Genomic DNA, 26,398 nt, shown 5'->3' on the forward strand with positions numbered 1-26,398 from the left:
CGCATCAGCGCATCAGGGATTCCATGCGACGGAGGGTGGATGCATGTATCCTCGCTAACGGAGGACATTTTGAACATTTCCTGTAACAAAGTGTTTGAAGTCACGCTGGTACGTTCTGTTGCTGTGTGTTTCCATTCCATGATTAATGTGATTTGAAGAGAAGTAATAAAATGAGCTCTAACATGGAAAGTAAGCGTCTCCGGACACATGTCCACATAACGTATTTTCTTTCTTTGTGTGTGAGGAATGTTTCCTGAAAGTTTGGTCGTACCTTTTTGTAACACCCTGTATTAGGCAGGTGTACCAGTTCCTTTGCCTCTTCAGCGTATGTTGGTCAGTCTAGCACTGAAGCAACCGCTGACGCTCCAGGTAAGCTGATTTGCACATAAAAGCACTCGCTACATAAAACCGAGAAGTGCTACTCGCACGCGCATCAAGAAAACGCTTGTCTGGCCTCTAGAACTGAGATAATGACACGAAACTTCGGTGGAGTATTATACATGAGCCAACGATTAATTTTAAACAATCTCCCGAAAAAGCACACGTATACCTGCCGCCCTTCTTCCGGAAAATGGCTCGATTGTGAAACGGCTGAGGTGGTCACGCTGGCGTGAGTGGTCGGTGTATGAAGGTGAAGTCTCGTGGCCCGCGGCTCCTGGGCAGGCAGGTGTGTGCGCGGCGCCAGGCGGTATTAATAGTCCGCGGCAGGCCGGCCATGTTGCGAGCAGCGCCGCGGCGGGGGTTGGTGTCGCCGCCGCCTCCTCTAGATCCGTAGCAGCGTCAGTCGGCGGCTTCCCGGTGTCACCGTCTCCAGCTACCGCCTCAGCCACAGGACAGGCAACGCGCAGCTGCCACCGCCGCCGCGTCGCTGCCAAACAAGTGAGTGTCGCTCTCGCGGCAACGCACCGGCCGCTCCACTGCTGCAGTTCCCGCTTCTGGCGCCCTTCCTGCCGATAAGAGGCCGAGACTGCCATACGTGTTCCTGTCCCCGAGCGGTCACGTAGAACGAGTGAGTGGAAGAGGTCGTCGTTGTTGTTGGTGTTGACGATACGATAACCAGTTTCGATTAGGATTGTGGCGGATGGGAATGGGAGGAAGCTGGAAGCGTTATCCGCAGCCGCAAATACACTGTGGAATGTGCCAAGGGAATCGACGTCAGAAACTTTAGACACGTAGAAAGAAGGCAAAAAAAAAGGAAAGCTTGTGGACGTCTAGCAGCGTCAGTTGTGAATCGTTACACGATTACTTTCAGCTTCTTCGCTAGGACTAAACCTACGGAGGTAATCATCGGAATGATGAGTGGTAATCAGGTGCGAATTCATGGTTCAGTTCTGAGGGGGGGGGGGGGGGGGGCGTTCACGCTTTGTTACTGTCTCTCCTCTCCCCCAAGTATAATTTGCCGTCGCGATCATTTTTAACGTACCAGAGACATCAACAATTTTGAGATTTATGGTGATAGTCTCGCAGATAGCTGTCATTATCTGTGGACTTACTAAAATATCTGTTTTCTTTTATAAGTTATAATTCGCATGTACATATACGTAGTTGGAATTTCAAAACATATATAGGTTAATTTGACTTCCTACTTTAAATGCACATTTTTGGTATTCGTAATGTTAAATCTTGAATATGTAGATGGAACCTAAAATTAGCAGCAATCGTCACAGAAAAAAATTGAAAAGGAATTCTAGTTTTGAAATATGTAAGCAAGCTCGTAATCTTTGTGTTTATATTCCTTTCACAACCAATTTACATCTGAAGAAACACACAGAATACAAGGTCAAAGCAAAATTTTGCATTCCTAGACGAGAGGAGTTGCGATGCAAACTGAAACATTACATTCAGTGGACTCTTATGCCCATATTTATTTCCTGAGCTACGTCAAAGAAAATCTTAATAATAGCACAGCCCGTACGACAAACGTACGTAGCACCTAATTTTCAAAAAAAGTCCAGAATTACTACAATTTTCAAATACCGTGTAATCTGAATCGTCATAAAATATTTCGTTTCCATCATCTGTGAATTCGTCAAGGATTTTGTAAATCATGTTCTCCAAACGTTTCTCCTTCTCCTCTTCATTGCACATTTTGAACACAAAACCAGGCTAAAAGCACACAAAGCGTACGAAATTGAGACACCTAATGCCTACCAAGCAAAAGAAAATAACAAAGTTTCAAAAACGATGAATTGTTCAAATGATACCGCTACTGTCACCTACGAAGCCTGCACGCATCACGCATGATTCCGGGAGCCGTAAACATACGTTCAAGACCACATAAAATCGTCGAAAATAGCGTGACGTAATATTACGTCCTCCGCACGTTACCATTTCCGACAAGCACCGTAATATTACGTCAGCCGCACCCTGTGTCAGAAGTAGTAGTAGTAGTAGTAGTAGTAGTAATAATAATAATAATAATAATAATAATAAAATATTTGTATAAAATGTTTTAATACCATCATAATAAATTGTTCTTCTCTCACTTTTCTCACTACAGGTTAGTCGTTTTCTCCTTCCAGTAGTCTCCGTTACTCAAATCGAAAGCTGTTTTAGTTCTTCTCGGGTACCACATTAACACCTTCTTAGGCCACCTGTCATTGCCCATTCTTTTAACATACCCACCACTGCATACTTTGGTTCCAGCATCTACTCGTTATGGACTGTGCAGCTTCCATTTGTTCCAATATTTTAAGTGTTTTGATTCTATCTTGACGGTTGATCAGTAGATACCTTCTCATAAAATCTAAATCTGCTGTCCTGATCTTGTACCTTCTTTTATCCGTAAGCGGCCACATTTCTGCAGAGAAAGTAACTATATTCTCGATGAGACTAAGGAATATCCGTTTCTTAGTTTGTTGAATTATACTATTGTTCCCAATCAGTCCATGCAGGGACTTCATAGTTACTTTGGTCTCAATATCTCCGTCGTAGATTTCGCCACTGGATATAATACAACCTAAATATTTAAAATTATCACATTTACTAATCTTCCACTCTTCTAGAATTAATTCTTCCGTTTCTTGTTTGCCAATAAATATGCACTCTGTCTTGTCGAAGTTACGTTTGAGACCCCATCTCGGGTATTCCTTCTTGAATTTACCCAACATATGTTCCGTGTCTTGTCCAGTGTTTGCGAAAATTTTCTGGTCATCTGCGAAAAGTAGTGAATGCATTCTGTCCTATTCAGTTAACATACCCATTCCAGAACAACTTTTGCACCATGCCTCCAGTGCTTGTCCTATGTATATATAAGAAAGTAAAGGGAATAGACCGCAACGATGCTTACATTTGGTCTCCTTATACATTTTCATAACCAAATTAATTCATTTATCATGTGCCTTCAGTCTCTTCATGGCAGCTGCAATCTCAGACCTTGGGATGTTGTCGTAACCTTATTCTATATCCACAAGAGTCACGTGCATTTCCCTGTTACTAGCTCTGTTCTTTTTAACTGCTAATCTAAGACAGTGGAGTTGTCTAAACATGATCTACCAGCCCTAAAGCGACTTTGTTCCTCTGAGATATTTAAATAAAATGTATTCGCAATTCCGAATATGAACAACCATCAACATAATGGTTGTAGTCGCCGCATTGCCTGTTCCTTTGATTAGATTAGATTAGATTAATACTTGTTCCATAGATCATGAATACGACACTTCGTAATGATGTGAAACGTGTCAGGTTAATAAAATATGTCAGTACAAGATATTACATTACACAAAATATTGCATGACACTAATGTTTAAGTTTTTTTTTCCTTAATTTTTATCTAAAAATTCAGCCAATGAGTAGAAGGAGTTGCCATCTAGAAATTCTTTTAATTTATTTTTAAATGTTAGTTGGCTATCTGTCAGGCTTTTGATGCTGTTTGGTAGGTGACCAAAGACTTTTGTGGCAGCATAATTTACCCCTTTCTGTGCCAAAGTCAGATTTCACCCTGCATAGTGAAGATCATCCTTTCTCCTGGTGTTATAGCTACGCACACTGCTATTACTTTTGAACTGGGTTGGATTATTGACAACAAATTTCATAAGTGAATATATTTACTGTGAGGATCCCTAGATCCTTAAATAGATGTCTGCAGGATGACCGTGGGTGGACTCCAGCAATTATTCTGATTACACGTTTTTGAGCAATGAATACTTTTTTACTCAACGATGAATTACCCCAGAACATGATGCCATACGAAAGCAGTAAATGGAAGTAGGCATAGTAAGCTAATTTACTGAGATTCTTATCACCAAACTTTGCAATAACTTTAATAGCATACGTAGCTGAACTCAGACGTTTCAGCAGACCATCATTGTGTTGCTTCCAGTTTAGCCTCTCATCAATGGGCACACCTAAGCCTGTCCAAAGGAACTTTGCATCGTAATTCACACAGGCAGTGTAATATCGTGTCTGAGAAATTTGTCATATTCTCTTCAATCTTTTATTTAAAGCTACTAGAGGAAAGCCCCATATTTAAGGAAGTTCGTTCCACTAGCTTCTACTCTCTTTTCATCTCTCTTCTTAAGTGTCCAGTTTTCGTATCAATAGAACAGTGCGGGCATAGCAGTAACTTTGTAGAACTTCAGTGCAGTATCTCTGTGAACTTTCTTCCAACGAAGTTGTGCATATAGCTCCACAGAAATAGTCAAATACATCTAACTTATTTCATTATTTACTCCATATGTAATATTGCACCCTAAATATTCAAATGTATTAACTCTCTCTATCATCTGCTTGTCAGTTTCGATCTTAACTCAGATGGGCTGGTGATCTAAGAATGCCATTGACTTTGTGTTTGTTATAAGGATGTTCAGATTGTGTTCCCTATATATTTTACTTAAATTAAAACAGCTTCTATATAAAATATTTTAATATAATCATCACAATTAGCATAACTTCGAATAATCTGTGATTCGGAGATATAGAGTATTCGAAAAGCTTTGCCTGGAAATTTGAAAACTAGATGTGGCATACAAGTTATTTAAGAACTTCAAATAACATCAACAAACTCGAATAACTTTGACGTCATAATTTTCACAGTATAATATCGTTGTGTCCAATCATTACTATTGGTACAGCTCTTAGAACAAAGGATGTAAACACAGGTCTACAAACTCTGTAATAGAAGTGTTTGTTGCATATCTCGTTATCGTAATATATTTTTGATACAGTTTATTACAGTTTTCACCTTAAACTTAAATTATCGCACTTCTGTTTTCCTCTTCTGAATATTGTTTGTTCCGTTTAGTGTTCATCCCTTTGATTGGAATAATTTCAGATTTTCTTTTCCATTTCATTGTAGCGTCGTTGTCTGTGTTATTTTCCTTCACAAATTGTCGACAATGGTCTTTCAAATAAGTTTCAAAGAAATCTTTAAATGAACGCTGGTTGGCTCTTCACTGCATTTCGCAGGAATGGTTAATTACTAATCTAAAAATAAAGCGTGAGTTTGTTCACATTTAAGATTTTGCGCCATTATCACCCAGTAATCTCATAACATTAAAATACCCTGTCATACGGTAAACTGTGTTGACCTACAAACTAAACTTCCTTTCCAGATCTCAGCGGACTGACGGAGCTGTAGGCTGATGATAGGATATTCTAAAACAAAGATCTCCTATTTAGTGATAACGTTGCTTCCGCTCCCCCATCCCATGATCGCTTTAGTCCATGATTTTAAACTGGCTAGATTATACCTGTCGTCCCTACCTACGTTCATCACTGATGAATCGTCAGTGAATACGCACGATACACTATCGTCTTTAGATTCTAATTCGTTCAAAGTGAAAATCTTATACCAATACACTACACTGAAAATCTTTCTGCCCAAAACAAGAGAGGTGTACTCTACGCACAGTAAACAGTAAGTTTTAGCTTCCGATAAAAAATAACAACTAAATACACTGCAAATAGGTAGTTACAAAATTATTTAGGTATATTGATGAGAATGTTAGGTTTAATTCCGAGTAAATAACAAATATTCGGATACGAATTAAAAAATAATAAATAGTTTATTCGTATGGTGTAACGGTATGGAATGTAAATGAATTTGTCTTGAGCCCAGGACACGAACTTTTTTGAATGTTAATTATATTATTTGCTTTGGAGATAAATTCTGTGAGGTTGACGACACCAAGTTCGCAACTTTTTCGAACCTACACCACGTTGTCTGATTTGGACATTAAGTGTTTGATTAATTACAAGTCAAAGGTTAATGAATTTAACCATCAGCCTGTTTTGCACTTTGATTTGTTTCCACAACAGGATTCTCCGTATGATACGTAAATCCTATTTACTGTAGTGTAAAATATAAGTTACTGGTTATGTGCGTCTATACCGCTCGGCTCGTCTGCTAAAGGGCAGTAGCAACTTTATGACAACATTGAACACACGTTTCGGGAATGCGTTGCCGATTTCTGATGCGCTTTTAATCAAGCAATTTTCCAGACAATTGACGGGAAGCACTGTTACAAGTGAACTCTTGACTCGATGTATTCCTTTTATTAGACTTGTGGCATGAAATTCAAGTATTTTAGCAAGTGGCACAAACCTAAAATCGTGGAGTGTTTAACGGAAGAAAAGGCACTTATGTTTTGTTTTTAACGTTTACAATCTCAGTAATATATAAAAATTGTTTGCGTCTGTATCTATTTACTAACACAAGCAATTGCTGACGTGTTATTCGTATGCAATCATTTCATATCTGTTGATGGCGCAGATGTAATTGAAACTAATCATAAAAATTCTCTAGCTCGAGATGAAAATAAAATTTTTAATCATACTAACGATGTAGCTATCGCTATATCCTAATGGCGATGATAATATTTCAAATTTATAATGTCGATGACGACAATGTTATGTAAAAAGTTGTGATCAGAATCTAGTTGCGACGTCTTACAAAACTGCAGCATGATAATCATTTCTTACCATAAGTATACGATATTGCCTGTATTTTTAATATATTACGCACCAGTTGCTCTCATATAGTACCTAATGTTTCCACTCAGACATGTCACGTATCAGTAGTACAAGCACTTTCCTGTCAGAGAAACATGATGTAATTAACAACATGTTCAAATATTGACAGTTGCCTTTTGAGATATATTGCGTTCTTGCAGTGCGTCATACCGCAGTAATACGAATCTACTTAATAAACTGTAACTTCAACGTGCGACGACTTTTTCAACTGTGTAATGCATTTACACGTTCTGAATTGTATTAAATAATTTAAACTTTAGAAATCGGTGATAAATCTGAATTGAAGAGAATTCCTTAGCGCAGTTCCAAAGTCTGGTGTGAGGCGCCATTATTCTTCATCTGACGTACAGAAGTCAAACTAGTCAATTCTGCAGATAACGCAAGTATCACAATTGAACGTATCAGGAATTTCGTAACAGTAACATTATGCTATCACAAAGTACCATATAAGAATTGTTAGATGGTTTCCCGCAAAGAACGGCACTGAAGTTTAGAAGAAACGAGATGCATTTTTGTTTGTGTTAGATACATTTAGTCCTTGATAGCTGTCCCAATGACAGAGTACACGAACAGGCGTTTACAATTAGTCAAGTCTCCTAAAATTATAACGTGTACATCAAAATGAAAAAAATATGAAAATGCTCACATACACATACCTCAGAGAGCTTCTTAAACAAGGGAATTGAGTAGTTTTTATATTTAATGTCAATGTGACGGTTTGTTACAAATACATAAGTGCGTGTATTTTGCCTATTACAACTCACTAACGTTTAATAGAATGTCAATTACTCCCAAGATGTAAAGTTTTCATTGTATAAAGACGTATAGCAGTAATAATCCGTCGCAGTATAAAAACAGAATAGAGATTCTTCGCTGAAGTTCTAGAATTAATAGAAAATTACATTACTTAGATTCCGCTCAAGTTGACTGAAAGAAACAATCGAGAAGTTACGCTACGACAGATATAATTATATTGAAGCGTTCAGCCTCTGATGTACAACCTATACGGATGTTGACTTCAATAGTAAACTGTAAACAAATTTTCCGAGAAAATCCTTATATTTCAAAGACCGGTTTTTCTCCTGAGTTTTAACACGTTTGGTGCAAACAATAACACACTATTTACACCAAACGCAAGTATTTTGCAGATTATATCCGCTCAGCTATAGATAAGTTGGGTTTATATGAAGATTACTTATGTTTAGTAATCCGCAAGGCGGCCTGACCACCATTAATACAAGTATCTGTGAAAACTATCAATGTAACTAACGGAAATAATGTTTTCATTGGGTGATTTCTGGTGCATTAGTAACATTATAGACAAGTGCAAAAAGTCCTAATTGAAAGATACTCCCCAGATTTAGATTTCGTTTCTTCTGTTTTTGTACTTGTTTGATTCATCAGGAAAGTCTTGCGGTATCTCGACCTCCCCCATCCTAACTAGTACGGCTTCCGAAATTACCGATTAAGCGGAACCCAACTCGCACTTTTCTCATATCACATCCTGGAAGCCATGGGTTGGGGCAGACAGGCAGATGCAGTTTTTCTTGACTTCTGGAAGGCATTTAATTCATTGTCGAACCAACGCTTATCAACGGAGGTACGATCACATGGAGTATCAAACGCGATTTGTCATCGACAAATGTAGAAGTAACTTCAGGAATTCCCCAGTGAAGTGTGTTAGGAGAATTGCCGTTCATTTTGTACATCAATAACAAGGCAGACATCTTAAATGTGACCTCACACTTTTTGCGGATGAAGCATTATCTACAGTGCAGTACTATTTGAAAAAGTCCGCATGAATATTGGCAACTTGCTTTGAATGTTCAAAAACTATAAAATCTACACTTCGAAAAACAAGGAAATGTAGTTTCGTATAACTACAGTTTCTGCGAGTCACAAATAACTGGGTGTAGCAATTTGTATATCTATGAAAAGGAATGATCACTTTCGCTGAGAAGGAGGTGAAACAGGTGGTACTGGGAAAATGCTATCATTCTACAAAGGAAACTGCTAACAAAACACTGATACGACTCATCGTAGATTATTTGCTCACGTCTGTGGGACCCATACCAGATAGGACTAATGGGGGATACTGAATGTATATAAAGAAGTGCAGCACGATTGAACAATGGCTTTTGGCTCACTGGAGAGAGTTACTGGGACACTGAAACAACTGACCTTCGAGACGCTTGAAGATAGACGCCATCGATCATGCAAAATCCTGTTTACGAAAATCCAAGAATCAGTACTAAGAGTGGAATCTATGACCGTAAGACGCGCCCGCAGATACTGCCGCGACGAGAGTGAAGGGAGCGCACAAAAAGTTTAACATTTGATTTACAAAATGGGGATACATTCTATCCAGCTCATATATTATCTTAATTATTATCATGACTCTGCCGGCACAGTGGTCTATCTACAGCATAGCTTAAATTGGTGCGACGGTTACAGTGGATTAGGACATATTTTAAAACAGCTATTCCTCATCATACTTTAAGCGGATGTTTCCACATCTATGGAAGTAATCCTTTTCATTATGGCAGATTTTATTGTTTTACAATGTAGACTGTTGTGCTTCATTTTCCCATGTTTTGCTGCAGATCTGAAGAAGATCATTGCTGACTGAAACCGGTAGTCTCAGGATGGAAATGAATGAAGTTTATTTTATAATTCCTGATTCACTGTTTTAAACAGCTATTATGTCGCTGCTTGTGATAATTGATTCTAATCATTTGCTATTCTCTGGAAGGAACTTTTAAGCAATTTGTGTATTTTTGATTTAAGTTGTTACTACTATGTACATATGATCAAACTTATATTTACATATATATATATTTAACGATAAAAACAACAGTGGATCGATATGTATCTAATCAGCGCTTATTCCAGTTAGTTTTTATTGTAAATTTTGCTTATTCTGATTGCTTTGCTGGCAAACCTAATGGCTTAAAAAATATACGTTACGTTCAGTTGATGCAAATTCGGATGATGATAGTGATAAGGATATGATTGGTTGTGATAATGATAACGATGTATCGAATGAACATTTAGATCAAAATAAATCAATCATGTCTCTGAAAATGAAGATAATTTTGACATAGATAACGAAAATGCAGAATCTGGTGAAAACGAAGTGGGCGAAAATTACACAGGAAAAATGGTAAATTATGGAAAAGGTTACCCTTTCCTCAAAGTCGCCACAGACAGCATAACATTATTACAGGTAACCACGGGTTGACATCTTACAGTGGAAACATTTCAGAATTATGAGACACTATGAAACTTTTTTTACTGACGAGATATTGTATGAAATTTTCATGCACACTAATTCTGAGAGCACTTCTCAAATCTAAAATTCATGCAACGATATTACTATAGAAGAACTGCTAGCATTTATTGGAATATGTATTCTTGCGAGCGTCCTGAGATTGAATAAAGAATCAGTAGTAAATCTGTGGTCCAAAAACCCTGCATTTTCAAGGCCAACATTTACTGCACCAGTGAGAAGAGACAGACTTTTTCAAATTTTGTGTGTCTTTCGTTTCGATCGTAAAGCCTCAGGACCACATGTCAGACAAATTATCTCCAAGAAGAAAACTTTTTTGACAGTGTAAGCAGCAGATTTTAAATGGCTTCTACACCAAATCATTATGTGACTGTACACAAATAATTGTTTGCATTCCCATTTCTTGTGTTAATGAAAACAAAACCTGGAAAATAGGGAATAAAAATTTGGATTGCAGTAGACGCCCAAACTTCCTATGGGCACAATATGCAAGAATATACTGGAAAAAGTGACAGGGGAAGAACAAAGAAACAGGGTCTCCGTGTAGTCAAGGAGCTGTACAGTAACTTGTATGCGACAGGGAGGGGTGTCACTTCTTTATTTTTTTTACTGGCTTTGAGCTAGCAGAGTTCCCTGTAACAAAGAATATGGCTTTGGTAGGCACAATGGGGCATAATAAGACAAAGAGTCCAGGATTAGTTTTGAAAAATAAGTGAAGGGCGATATGCTCTTCCATCTTTGGTTTTACCGATGAACTAATGTTGGCTTCTTATAGGCCAGCAAAGAATAGAACGGCAATGCTTCTCTCATTCCAAGATCATCATGCTTTATGCGGTAACGAAGCAAGTGACTTCAAGAGGAAATTACATTGCATTACAATGCTACTAAAAGTGGTACTAACGCGCTGGAAAAGTTAATGATGCAATATACATGCTCAAGAACCATCAGAAGATGTTGCATGAAATTCTTTTTCAATATGATTGACGTGTGAATACTTTAGTTCTCTGAACGACGAAAAATCCAATCTGGCAGCAAAAGAAGAAAAATCACCGGCGTCTGTTCCTGCATGCTTTGGGAGAAGAGATGGTGAGACCTCATATCGAACAAAGAGCAAAAAATTGGAAGAACTTGAGCACACATGTCCTCAGTACGAGGAATATGATGGGTGTATCGGAAACTCAGGAAGCCCGAACAGTAGAAAAAATCAAGGAAAGCGACGTGGATGATAGTGCCGATGTGAATCAAGAAAAGACAGGAAGTGTAACGAATATAATCATCGTGTTAAGGTAATCATGTAGTTTGCAAAAATTGTTACAACTGATGCTGTTTTCAATTAAATTGTCTCTTTGGCAATAAAAGAAATAGATCTACATAACATTGTAACATTTCCATTAGTTTTGATTTTAAAATATTGTACTTGAAGTAAACCTGAATAAAAACGTAACTTAATATACACTCCTGGAAATGGAAAAAAGAACACATTGACACCGGTGTGTCAGACCCACCATACTTGCTCCGGACACTGCGAGAGGGCTGTACAAGCAATGATCACACGCACGGCACAGCGGACACACCAGGAACCGCGGTGTTGGCCGTCGAATGGCGCTAGCTGCGCAGCATTTGTGCACCGCTGCCGTCAGTGTCAGCCAGTTTGCCGTGGCATACGGACCTCCATCGCAGTCTTTAACACTGGTAGCATGCCGCGACAGCGTGGACGTGAACCGTATGTGCAGTTGACGGACTTTGAGCGAGGGCGTATAGTGAGCATGCGGGAGGCCGGGTGGACGTACCGCCGAATTGCTCAACACGTGGGGCGTGAGGTCTCCACAGTACATCGATGTTGTCGCCAGTGGTCGGCGGAAGGTGCACGTGCCCGTCGACCTGGGACCAGACCGCAGCGACACACGGATGCACGCCAAGACCGTAGGATCCTACGCAGTGCCGTAGGGGACCGCACCGCCACTTCCCAGCAAATTAGGGACACTGTTGCTCCTGGGGTATCGGCGAGGACCATTCGCAACCGTCTCCATGAAGCTGGGCTACGGTCCCGCACACCGTTAGGCCGTCTTCCGCTCACGCCCCAATATCGTGCAGCGCGCCTCCAGTGGTGTCGCGACAGGCGTGATTGGAGGGACGAATGGAGACGTGTCGTCTTCAGCGATGAGAGTCGCTTCTGCCTTGGTGCCAATGATGGTCGTATGCGTGTTTGGCGCCGTGCAGGTGAGCGCCACAATCAGGACTGCATACGACCGAGGCACACAGGGCCAACACCCGGCATCATGGTGTGGGGAGCGATCTCCTACACTGGCCGTACACCACTGGTGATCGTCGAGGGGGCACTGAATAGTGCACGGTACATCCAAACCGTCATCGAACCCATCGTTCTACCATTCCTAGACCGGCAAGGGAACTTGCTGTTCCAACAGGACAATGCACGTCCGCATGTATCCCGTGCCACCCAACGTGCTCTAGAAGGTGTAAGTCAACTACCCTGGCCAGCAAGATCTCCGGATCTGTCCCCCATTGAGCATGTTTGGGACTGGATGAAGCGTCGTCTCACGCGGTCTGCACGTCCAGCACGAACGACTACATCCAGCATCTCTACGATCGTCTCCATGGGAGAATAGCAGCCTGCATTGCTGCGAAAGGTGGATATACACAGTACTAGTGCCGACATTGTGCATGCTCTGTTGCCTGTGTCTATGTGCCTGTGGTTCTGTCAGTGTGATCATGTGATGTATCTGACCCCAGGAATGTGTCAATAAAGTTTCCCCTTCCTGGGACAATGAATTCACGGTGTTCTTATTTCAATTTCCAGGAGTGTATATTTCAGTACTGTACTCGGTAACTAGTATCCGAAACTATGATAGAATGTATCTTGCAATCATAATAAAGTTTACATTATAATTTACAATATGAAATACGGCTGAAACTTAAAAAAAATGTACAGGGTATAAAATGTAACCACTCATAAAAGTCGAAAATATTTTAGCTCAGTAGATCAAAAGTTAAGCATTCATTCTTCTGGTGCTCCGTACTCAAATTGAACGGGAAGAAACTCTAATACGTGGTACAGTGCGAGGAAACCTGTGCATACGGTTCATTGTGGTTTGCGGAGTAGTGGTTGTAAATGTAGATGAACTAGTTGCTTCGATTTGTGGGTGTAACGGGAAAAATAATTAAAAGTGCTGTAAAACTGTCATTGATGCTGTGCAGGTCGTTCGAAGGGATAAATATGGCTACGGCGAAATGGAGCTCTAATTTATTTTATAGTAAGTGGAGTACCTACATCACGAGAGGAATTTAAGGAGGGGACATAATGGTGCACTGGAGAGGTTTCGCGCGAACATTTAAATGACCGCATTGTGAGTCTAATGAAGCGGCGTGGAATACGGCTCTGGCGCGCTGCCTTGACAGCCCTGCGTGACGAGGGAAGAGACCACAGCGTAATCCGCACCTACTGCTGCTTGCTGCTGCTCCTCGTAGTACTCTCACAGCACGAGTTCTATTCTCTTTCTGCGGCGGTTTTTATTTCTCGTTTCATCGACTGACTAATAGTAAGACCCAAAAGGCAGCTCCAAGACAGGCGCATTCAAAAGTAAAGTTCATGGGAAGTACTTACAAGGGAACCTCCCCATCGTACCCCCCTCAGGTTTAGTTATAAAAGGGCACAGTGGATAAGCCTTGAAAAACTGAACATAGATCAATCGAGAAAACAGGAAGAAGTTGTGTGGAACTATGAAAAAATAAGCAAAATATACAAACTGAGGAGTCCATGCGCAAGGTATGCAACATCATGGAAAATGTAAGTTCAGCTGTGCCGTGGTCCCGTGGTTACCGTGAGCAGTTGCCGAACGAGAGGTCCTTTGTTCAATTCTTCCCTCGAATGGAAATTTTAATTTTTTTATTTTCAGTTTATGTGACAAACTCTTATGTTTTCATCACTTTTTTGGGAGTGATTATCACATCCACAAGAAAACCAAAATCGGGCAAGGTAGAAGAATCTTTCTACCCCTTCGCCAAGTGTACAAGTTAGGTGGGTCAACATATTCCTGTCATGTGACGCACATGCCGTCACCAGTGTCGTATAGAATATATCACACGTCTTTACCTGTGGAGGAATCGGTTGACCTTGCGATCAAATGTTTTCGGTTCCCATTGGAGAGGCACGTCCTTTCGTCTACTAATCGCACGGTTTTTCAGTGCGGTCGCAAAACACAGACACTAAACTTATTACAGTGATCAGAGACGTCAATGAACGAACAGACAGATCATAACTTTGCGAAAATAAACTTTTCACTCGAGGGAAGACTTGAAGCAAGGACCTCTCGTTCGGTGGCTGCTCACGCTAACCACGGGACCACGGCACCACGGAGCTCAAATTCTCCTTGATGTTGCCTATCTTGCGCATGGACTACTCAGTTTGTATATTTTGCTTATTTTTTCATAGTTCCACACAACTTCTTCCTGTTTTCTAGATTTATCTGTGTTCAGTTTTTCAAGGCCTACCCACTGTGCCAACTCATAACTAAATCTGAGGGCGGGTGCTATGGGGAGGTTCCCATTTTAGTTCAATGTTCTATGTATCATTTGTACACTTCATCGTAATGACGTAAAGTGAGTCATGTTATATTAACGTTACACATTCATATGTGGGTATGACTACAAGCTGACCATTTACAAGTAGTTTTTTTACTTTGTTTATTCTTTAATACACTGCGAATTAGTAATTCATATCCTAACCTGCCTTCTTGTTCTGTTGACTACAATATTAGCAACAGTAAAAAAAATTACAGACTTCTCAAAACATCACTTTGCGTATCTTCGCGTACTGAAAAATGATCAAGTGCAGGTAAAAATAAACAAAGGTAATGTGTTGTATTTAACTTGCAGTTAGATGAATTGTTGTCTGGCTTGTTTTAATATATCTCATCGTCTTGCGAGAGACAGTTGGGTCTTGATTTTAAAATATATACGGCGAACTAATATAGATACTGGAAGCGACTTTGTGTTAACTCCACTTTTTAATGTGCATTAAAAAATACACTTTTTCCCTGTTTCAGCGTGTATAATACTGACCAATTCTTAGCGCCATAACATCGCAGTTTTACAACTCTACAGCACCTCTGCATGTCCCACATTCAGAAAACTTACAAGTGATTAACTGCTCATGGAAAATAAAAAGTCTTTCAAATTATTTTTCAAAACAGTTACGGAAGCATCAAGTAAATCCTAATAATTATAAATGTAAATAACTTCAAATACAAAGAAAATTTGGAAACGCATCGAATATATAAAAGTAATTTTTTCTGAAGAATAACGATTTTTTATGATAAATTCATGGTTTATTTTTGTAACGTTATGAGGTTACCTTAGTTATGTTGCTAAAACAACAAAAACGCATTATTTTAATTTGTATTCTCTTGGATCATGTTGTAAATTTATCTGTATAGTATTCTACATTATGTGACAAGAAAAAAAGGTGCACTGGCCAGTTCCATTATAATATCCACACTCTGTTACAAACTGCAAAAACAGAAGTTATTCTATGGAACAGAAGGAGTTGCCAGAGAGAAGCTTTATAGGTTTGTTTTCAAATTTAACTTTGCTCTCTGTCAGACCGTTTGTGACATTGGGTGAGCGATAAAAAAAATTGGTGGCAGTATTAAGCATCTCTTTCTGCGCTAAAGACAACCTTAATGGGCCTAGTGAATGTCACCTTTTCTTCTGGTACTGCAAAGACCCGCAGTGGATTATTTACAACAAACTTCATGAGTGAATAAATATACTGTAAAGCAGTAGTCAGAATGCCTAATTCCTTAGACATATGTCTAAAAGATGGCCGTTTGTGAGCAATAAATATTATTCTCACAGCATTTTTTCACAGACTTCGCAAAACTTCACTTTGTGTATCTTTTCTCAAAGATGACTTACTCTATAACATTATTCCATATGTCATTATTGAATCAAAATCTGCAAAATATGTCAATTTGCTGATTTGTTTCTCCCTGAGATTTGAAGTGATTCGAAGCGCAAATGTGGCTGACCGAAGATTCTTTAGGTGCTCCAAATGCTGTGTTTTCCTGTTTAATTTCCCACCAATATTGTCACGTAGAAGAAGGTGTAATTAGATGAATGACGAACACTAACTTCAGTTAACGAAGGTTTGTTCAGCACTTGCACATACAAGAGTGCGGAGCGAACTGCCTCTGGCCAGAACACATATAGTATTTATACAGTTACAGAATATTCCAGTGCAATGATTCATGACATTTGTGGATACTTTTAGAATATACTCTAACCGAATACAGAAATTAAAATTTTAGAATTCAGGTGAGTTTTGAACTCAGGACCCTCCATGCAACAGTCTAGTAATCATAACCACTACACCACGGTGACTGCGCTATTCAGCTTCTTCTGCGACAATACGAACACCTAAATTTTGAAATTGCCACCCTACTTCTTATTTTATCACCATGTATTACAATGATCATTGGTATAGTGCCTCTAGATCTGCGGAACGGAATATGTCGTGTATTTTTGAAATTGAGAGCGAGACTATTCGCAGTAAACCACTCAAAAACACCAGCACTTTCAAGAACATTATTTACTATTTCTTCTGTTGCTGTATGTATGTTTCGATTGATTACAATAAGAGTGTCACCCAAAAAAAAGAACTAATACTGCTTTTTGTACAACAACGGAAAAAAACAAACTACAACGCCGAAAGTCGGAAGGGTGTTTCTACCTCTGAAAGATGATGTATATTCATAATTCGCGACTGGCCGCTGTGGCCGAGCGGTTCTAGGCGCTTCAGTCCGGAACCGCGCTGCTGCTGCGGTGGCAGCTTCGAATCCTGCCTCGGGCACGGATGTGTGTTGTCGTTAGGTTAGTTAGGTTTAATTAGTCCTAGGGGACTGATGGCCTTAGAAGTTAAGTCCCATAGTGATAAGAGCCATTTGAACCATAATTCGCGCCAGTCGCATAAGAGTGGCGCCAGTAGCGCCACAATGAGGATTCAAATGAGGTTTGCTTTAAATGTACAGTCGTGAACGTTAGTTACCCTTGAAATTGGAAGTGGTGAGTTGATATTAGTCAACAATGCGTTTAAGGAGGCAAAGTTGCCGTTATCAACACCTCACTAAGTTTGAACGAGGTCGTGTAGTATGGCTACGAGCAGCTGTATGTTCGTTCTGCGATATTGCAGAAAGACTTGGCATGAATGTAGCCATTGTACATCATTGTGGCAGCTGTGGTCACGAGAACGTATGGTCGCAAGAAAACCGGGTCCAGACGTGCGCGTGGAACTACCGAGACGGAAGACCATCGTGTTCTTTACATGGCTCCGGTGCACCGTACTGCATCTACAGCAGCAATCTGAACAGCAGTTGACGCCACAGTGACACGGGGAACTGTTGCAAATCGGTTACTTCAAGAACTGCTCCGAGTAGACGCCCTATAGCAAGCATTCCACTGACCCCAAACCACCACCATTTGCGACTTCAGCGGTGTCAAGCGAGAGCTCATTGGAGAGCAGGTTGGAGGTCTGTTGTGTTTTATGAAGAATGCTGGTTCTGCCTCGGTGTCAGTGATGGCCGTGAGTCGGTTAGAAGGAGACCGGTTGAGGGCATGCAACCAACCTGTAGCGTGCTAGACACTGTTGTTGTTGTGGTCTTCAGTCCAGAGACTGGTTTGATGCAGTTCTCCATGCTACTCTATCCTGTGCAAGCTTCTTCATCTCCCAGTACCTACTGCAGCCTACATCCTTCTGAATCTGTTTAGTGTATTCATCTCTTGGTCTTCCTCTATGATTCTTGCCCTCCAATACTAAATTGGCGATCCCTTGATGCCTCAGAATGTGTCCTATCAAACGATCCCTTCTTCTAGTCAATTTGTGCCACAAATTTCTCTTCTCCCCAATTATATTCAATACCTCCTCATTAGTTATGTGATCTACCCATCTAATCTTCAGCGTTCTTCTGTAGCACCACATTTCGAAAGCTTCCATTCTATTCTTGTCCAAACTGTTTATCGTCCACGTTTCATTTCGATACATGGCTACACTCCATACAAATACTTTCAGAAACGACTTCCTGACACTTAAATCTATACTCGATGTTAACAAATTTCTCTTCTTTAGAAACGCTTTCCTTGCCATTGCCAGTCTACATTTTATAACCTCTCTACTTCGACCATCATCAGTTATTTTGCTCCCCAAATAGCAAAACTCCTTTACTACTTTAAGTGTCTCATTTCCTAATCTAATTCCCTCAGCATCACCCGACTTAATTCGACTACGTTCCATTATTCTCGTTTTGCGTTTGTTGATGTTCATCTTATATTCTCCTTTCAAGACACTGTCCATTCCGTTCAACTGCTCTTCCAGGTCCTTTGCTGTCTCTGACAGAATTACAATGTCATCGGCGAACCTCAAAGTTTTTATTTCTTCTCCATGGATTTTAATTCCTACTCCGATTTTTTCTTTGTTTCCTTTACTGCCTGCTCAATATACAGATTGAATAACATCGGGGAAAGGCTACAACCCTGTCTCACTCCCTTCCCGACCACTGCTTCCCTTTTCATGACCCTAGACTCTTATAACTGCCATCTGGTTTCTGTAGAAATTGTAAATAGCCTTTCGCTCCGTGTATTTTACCCCTGCCACCTTCAGAATTTGAAAGAGAGTATTCCAGTCAACATTGTCAAAAGCTTTCTCTAAGTCTACAAATGCTAGAAACGTAGGTTTGCCTTTCCTTAATCTATTTTCTAAGATGAGTCGTAGGGTCAGTATTGCCTCACGTGTTCCAACATTTCTACGGAATCCAAACTGATCTTCCCCGAGGTCGGCTTCTACCAGTTTTTCCATTCATCTGTAAAGAATTCCTGTTAGTATTTTGCAGCCATGGCTTATTAAACTGAGAGTTCGGTAATTTTCACATCTGTCAACACCTGCTTCGGTGCCAGTGATGGCCGTGAGTCGGTTAGAAGGAGACCGGTTGAGGTCCTACAACCAACCTGTCTGCGTGCTAGACATATTGGACTTAAACCTGGAGTTATGATCTGGGGTGCGGTGTTCTGCAGAAATGATTAGCGTTTGAATCACGTCGGTCCGCGGGTTCAAGGTCAACACTGATGTCGCGCCGCAACACCACCTACCGATAAAATGTGCCTGCGGCTCTTGTTGTCGCCATAAATCGAAGTAAAGGACCGGAGTGACCTGAGAAGACATGCGGGACACCTCGCAGACGTATGTGCATACCGTGCTGTCACATCAGTGAGTTTGAAAGAAGACGCATTATTGGCATGAGAGAATGTGATGCATCCGTACTCCTGCTAGTGTGCGACAAAGTGTTTAGCCAGTGCTTCGGGAGTGTGCAGAATCGTTCACGAAAGGTCGTAGAGCTCGACGAGATGGGTCAGGTCGCATCACCCAGACCACCCTCCGTAAGCATCGACACCTCCTCCGAATGGCACTCCAGAACAGCTCTGCGTCTTCATCAGCTCTGATGCAGCGGTACAACAGTGTAACACTATCAGAGTTGACAGCCGCTGTTTGCTACGGCATGGTTTACGTTCAAAATGGTTCAAATGGCTCTGAGCACTATGGGACTTAACATCTATGGTCATCAGTCCCCTAGAACTTAGAACTACTTAAACCTAACTAACCTAAGGACAGCACACAACACCAAGTCATCACGAGGCAGAGAAAAAACCCGACCCCGCCGGGAATCGAACCCGGGAACCCGGGCGTGGGAAGCGAGAACGCTACCGCACGACCACGAGCTGCGGACCATGGTTTACGTGCGCGTCGTCAAATCCCCCGCCTACCTTTGACGAATATGCAGGAACTTGGTAGACGGCAACTGCGTATGGAACGACGTCAGTGGGGGCAGGAATGGCGTTAGATAGTGTTTTCGGGCGAACCCAGATTCTATTTGTTTGAAAATGATGGACACATTTTGGTTCGCCACAGACAAGGGGAGCAGCATCAAGGCGACTGCGTTAGCACAAGACATAGAGCGGCATCTCAAGCCTTTATGGTGCGGGATGCTATTGGGTACAACCACAAATCACAGTTGGTGCGGGTCCAGGGCACTGTAACCAGTGTGACCTACGAGAGTGACATCCTGTGACCCGTAACCACGGTCTTTCTGCACAACACCCCAGCTGCCATTTTTCAGCAAGGCAATGCACCATCATATGTTGCTGCACGAACATATCCCTTATTGGTATCACACGATGTCAGCCTTTTATCCATGCCTGCCAGATCACCAGACTCGTAGCCAATCGAATCTGTGTGGGATACGGTGAAACGACAGGTGGAGTGTTGTGACCCAATGCCAACCATTACAGATCAACTTCAGAAGCTGGTGAATGCAGCATGGACGGCTATGCCACAGGACGTCATTCGCGCCTGATACGCGTCGTCAGGGCCCATGGCGGACCCTGTGCCTACTTGACAAAAGGGCACAGGCTGCACCGAGGTGATTGAAATTTTTTTTTTTTTTTTTCACTTGCCGCCCTGATTTTACTACCCACCACCTAAGTGCTTAAGGTGGGTCTATTGTGACCACTTGGCCGCTACGACCGGTGTGCGGACACTGATGTAGTTGATGAAACACACACCGGTTCCCGCATCCGGTCGCACCGTTGCCCGTGTCCCGCCACGTGGAGGCGGGTCTGTGCTTTTTTTTTTTTTTTTTCTTATTTCTTTCTTTACTTTGGCAGCTTTCCCAAAACCGATTTAACAAAATTTTACAAAAATTAAATTTAAATTGGAAGAAGGAAATACAAGGAATAGTTTAGTCTGAAGAGGAGAAAAGACGATAGGAAAGGAAGAGATGATAGTCCCACCACCGTGATTGAAATGCTAAACACTGCTGCAGAACATACTAATGTACATGAAATGATCGTATGGCATTGTTGGCTGGGAGGCCACATGCGGGGGAGTTCAGCCGCAAGTCCTTTTGTTGTTGTTGACGCCAGTTCGGCGACTTGCGAGTCAATGATGATGAAGGACACAGAATACTCAGTCATCTCGAGGCAGAGAAAATCCTTGACCCCGCCGGGAATCGAACCTGGGACCCCATGCGCGGGAAGCGAGCACGCTACCGCAAGACCACGAGCGGGGGACCACTAACGTACATGTCCTGTGAATATGAAAGTCTTACCTCCAGTCTCAAGCGTTATGTTTTTTATCAACATCAGTGTTGTTACTTGGCTTGGACTCTTATGACTCAAAATGGGAGAGAAATGGCATATTTAGTCTAATTTGGTAATAATAACTTCTTTATTGTTAATATACATGGAGTGGACAAAAGTCATGAGAAGGCGCTGGTCGTAAAGTTAAAACATTGCGGACGAATCAAGACTTGACCCGTGTTTCACGCGCCATCTGTTACGGACGGATCTCGAGAACTCTGTTTTCTACACGCTCTCTGCAGAGGCCATCCAGTGTGATATATATTTTAACTACTTCGTCTATTTAGGTGTTTACACCAGTAATCAATTTGTCGAATGTGGTTGTTCACGCCGGCCGCTGTGGCCGGTTGGTTCTAGGCGCTTCAGTCTGGAACCGCGCGACCGCTACAGTCGCAGGTTCGAATCTTGCCTCGGGCATGGATGTGTGTGATGTCCTTAGGTTAGTTAGGTTTAAGTAGTTCTAAGTTCTAGGGGACTGATGACTACAGATATTAAGTTCGATAGTGCTCAGAGCCATTTGAACCATTTGGTTGTTTCATGTACGTATGTGCTTCTTTAGCATTTGGACTATATCTTGATATTTCAAGTAGTTGCTGTGTTCATCTTGAAGTGCCTCCTGCTTTTAGAGTTGACCCTATTCAGAAAACGGTAAGAAATAAACGAACCTGAAATACTTCCGACGGTGTCTGACATTGGTTATTCAGACATTCCTAGAGAAAATGAGGATCCTGGTGACTGAGTGATTTTTTTACCTTTCTAAGGACGATTTAGTGACTTGTAAAGAAGCATGAGGGGGTAGTGTTTTCAATTTATTCCGACAATAACGATGAAGGTGATTCTGTCCTCGTGAATGATTCGTTTTGTAATAATGTTAACCCTTTAGAGACGGCACCAGTGCAAAAGTGAGACTCTGGGACCGTCAGAGGTGATCTAATAGCGAGTCGCTCCTTCGCAAGCCTCAAAACTGCAGCACGTCGAGGGATGGATCCTCCGAGGTGTTGCAATCGTTCTGGAGAGATATTGGTCCAGACATCTTACCGCGCTACCCACAACTGTTCTTGCATAGCTGGTGCTGAGTTCATTGAGAGAACACGGCTATCGATAGTATCTCATAGACGGTATCATGTTCGATTCCATGGGAATGATTGCGCCCGACGACCGTGATGTAATCCAGGACAGTCAGAAGGTCAGCATACGTCGTAATGTCACCTGTCTTTCTTATTGCATTGCAGATCTAGATTTCAACTGACAGTGCAGCTATCACGAGCGCATCACATGTAGTCATGTAACTGAACGTACAGGGTTATTACAAATGATTGAAGCGATTTCACAGCTCTACAATAACTTTATTATTTGAGATATTTTCACACTGCTTTGCACACACATACAAAAACTCAAAAAGTTTTTTAGGCATTCACAAATGTTCGATATGTGCCCCTTTAGTGATTCGGCAGACATCAAGTCGATAATCAAGTTCCTCCCACACTCGGCGCAGCATGTCCCCATCAATGAGCTCGAAAGCATCGTTGAAGCGAGCTCGCAGCTCTGGCACGTTTCTTGGTAGAGGAGGTTTAAACACTGAATCTTTCACATAACCCCACAGAAAGAAATCGCATGGGGTTAAGTCGGGAGAGCGTGGAACCATGACATGAATTGCTGGTCATGATCTCCACCACGACTGATCCATCGGTTTTCCAATCTCCTGTTTAAGAAATGCCGAACATCATGATGGAAGTGCGGTGGAGCACCATCCTGTTGAAAGATGAAGTCGGCGCTGTCGGTCTCCAGTTGTGGCAAGAGCCAATTTTCCAGCATGTCCAGATACACGTGTCCTGTAACGTTTTTTTCGCAGAAGAAAAAGGGGCCATAAACTTTAAACCGTGAGATTGCACAAAACACGTTAACTTTTGGTGAATTACGAATTTGCTGCACGAATGCGTGAGGATTCTCTACCGCCCAGATTCGCACATTGTGTCTGTTCACTTTACCATTAAGAAAAAATGTTGCTTCATTACTGAAAACAAGTTTCGCACTGAACGCATCCTCTTCCATGAGCTGTTGCAACCGCGCCGAAAATTCAAAGCGTTTGACTTCGTCATCGGGTGTCAGGGCTTGTAGCAATTGTAAACGGTAAGGCTTCTGCTTTAGCTTTTTCCGTAAGATTTTCCAAACCGTCGGCTGTGGTACGTTTAGCTCCCTGCTCGCATTATTCGTCGACTTCCGCGGGCTACGCGTGAAACTTGCCCGCACGCGTTCAACCGTTACTTCGCTCACTGCAGGCCGACCCGTTGATTTCCCCTTACAGAGGCATCCAGACGCTTTAAAGTGCGCATACCATCGCCGAATGGAGTTAGCAGTTGGTGGATCTTTGTTGAACTTCGTCCTGAAGTGTCGTTGCACTGTTATGACTGACTGATGTGAGTGCATTTCAAGCATGACATACGCTTTCTCGGCTCCTGTCGCCATTTTGTCTCACTGCGCTCTCGAGCTCTCTGGCGGCAGAAACCTGAAGTGCGGCTTCAGCCGAACAAAACTTTATGAGTTTTTCTACGTATCTGTAGTGTGTCGTGACCATGTGTCAATGAATGGAGCTACAGTGAATTTATGAAATCGCTTCAATCATTTGTAATAGCCCTATAATTATAATGGCAGATATTCCAATCTAACTCAGGCTTGTACAAGCATTAGTCCAACTTGGACAGATGCTGACCGCCTTTCTGTCAGAGATGGTAGTTTGCACTAAGATCTGGTGGTCAGGGGGACAAGCCCAGGTTGTGAATTACGAGACCCGCGTGCAACCAGATAACGGCGGCACATCGCTCAGTCCTGTTGCAACACCTCCACATGGGTGCTCCATGTCAGAAAGAAAGCAAACGTTGTGAAAGGGTGTATAAGTAACGTGCACCTGTCATTGTCCTCCGTTCGGACAATGGCGCCTAACTGTGACGATGCGAACATAACCGAGACCATAACATTGTGTCACGTATTGCTTGCACACAATCTTGTTGACAGACAGGATCCATGTCCGCCCCAATAGCTGAGTAGTCAGCGTGACGGATTGCCGTCCTATGAGCCCAGGTTCGTTTCCCAGCTGGGTCGGAGGTTTTATCCGCTCATGGACTGGGTGTTGTCTTCATCATCATTTCATCCCCATCCGGCGCGCAGGTCGCTCATTGTGGCGTCGACTGTAAGAAGATCTTCACCAAAGCGGCCGGAATTGCCCCGCAAGGGGCCTTCCGGCCAATGACGTGAAACGCTCATTTCCATTTCCACAGGATCCATAGCTTTATGGGCCATACGCTGCACTCCACGCGCCCATCAGCTCGATGCAACTGGAACTGGGATTCATTAAACTGCACTAAACGCCGCCCCTGATCCATGGTCCAATGACGATATTTTCGGAGCGGTGCCAGCCCCAGAGCTCTGTGCCCAGATAATATACTGTGTGAAAAAACGAAGCAAAAAAGAAAGGAGGGAGGAAACTTATAAAACTTTACGGGTTGAGAGAGCATGTGATGCAATTTTAATGGACACAACATCGAGACAAATTTATAAGGAATTTGGCAGTATGAGCTCACTTATCAGCATGACGTTGCACCCACTTTGGTCTGGATGGATGCACTGATTCGGTTGAGAACGGTTTCATAAAGCAGTTGCGTCCTCTCCGGAGACCAGCAGCCCACAACTTTTGAAATTGGTCCTTGATGCATGGAGTACTGCCACTGGTACAGAGTTCGAGCTGGTCACATGGTAATTCTATTGGGGACAGACCTGTGGGCCTTGCTAGTCACGGGAGTATCTCTACAGCTTACAGACAATTCGTAGAGACATGTTCCATCTGTGAACGAGCATTGTCCTGTTGAAAAGTGAGACCACGATACTGAGCAAGAGAGGTAACGCATAACGACGCAGTATGCCGCTGAACCGACAGTGTTCCCCAAGGTCACTTCCACCTGTGACCTGAAGTCGTACCACGATGGCTCTCCACGCCCTGACACCTGATGTAACACCACTGAACTTTCCAAAACAATGGAAGCATTCTATCTTTACCCAGGTCGCCGCCATTCTCGCCGACGATGGTCCTCTGGGGTTGTCCCAATATTGTAATACGCCATTCATCAACAGTCCATGTTTTCTGGCCAAGACAAACACTGAACGCAACCGTTTATGTTGTGGTGTTAATGGTAGCCTACGCATGGTAATGTGATTCCCTAGTCCAGCTGCAGGGAATCCATTACTTGATCTGGGACGGCTGCCGCAGACATGAATGGGTTTCAGTGTGCTTGTTGCACAGTACGGGGATCCACCCTTGTGTTGAGACGTGGAGTATGCTGATGCATTAGCTCCATACTTAACCATCATATACAGGGTGTTACAAAAAGGTACTGCCAAACTTTCAGGAAACATTCATTCCTCACACACAAAGAAAGAAAATATGTTATGTGGACATGTGTCCGGAAACGCTTACTTTCCATGTTAGAGCTCATTCTATTACTTCTCTTCAAATCACATTAATCATGGAATGGAAACACACAGCAACAGAACGTACCAGAGTGACTTCAAACACTTTGTTACAGGAAATGTTCAAAATGTACTCCGTTAGCAAGGATACATGCAGCCACCCTCCGTCGCACGGAATCCCTGATGCGCTGATGCAGCCCTGGAGAATGGCGTATTTTATCACAGCCGTCCACAATACGAGCGCGAAGAGTCTCTACATTTGGTACCGGGGTTGCGTAGACGAGAGCTTTCAAATGCCCCCATAAATGAAAGTCAAGAGGGTTGAGGTCAGGAGAGCGTGGAGGCCACGGAATTGGTCCGCCTCTACCAAACCATCGGTCACCGAATCTGATGTTGAGAACCGTACGAACACTTCGACTGAAATGTGCAGGAGCTCCATTGTGCATGAACCACATGTTGTGTCGTACTTGTAAA

The 26,398-nt window shown here is 42.1% G+C and overlaps 1 protein-coding gene across 1 annotated transcript in view; it reads left to right on the top strand.

Moving 5' to 3' along the window:
- The first annotated feature begins 784 nt into the window (after nt 1-784).
- Nucleotides 785-26,398, top strand: part of LOC126412222 (myosin light chain kinase, smooth muscle-like) — a 387,145-nt gene continuing 361,531 nt past the window's right edge. The window contains exon 1 of the mRNA XM_050081711.1: nt 785-879. The gene's annotated coding sequence lies outside the window, so the exon portion shown is untranslated. The remainder of the gene's footprint in view (nt 880-26,398) is intronic.

This window comes from Schistocerca serialis, chromosome 7 (assembly GCF_023864345.2).
Source record: "Schistocerca serialis cubense isolate TAMUIC-IGC-003099 chromosome 7, iqSchSeri2.2, whole genome shotgun sequence".
In the NCBI taxonomy this organism is placed as follows: Eukaryota; Metazoa; Arthropoda; class Insecta; order Orthoptera; family Acrididae; genus Schistocerca; species Schistocerca serialis.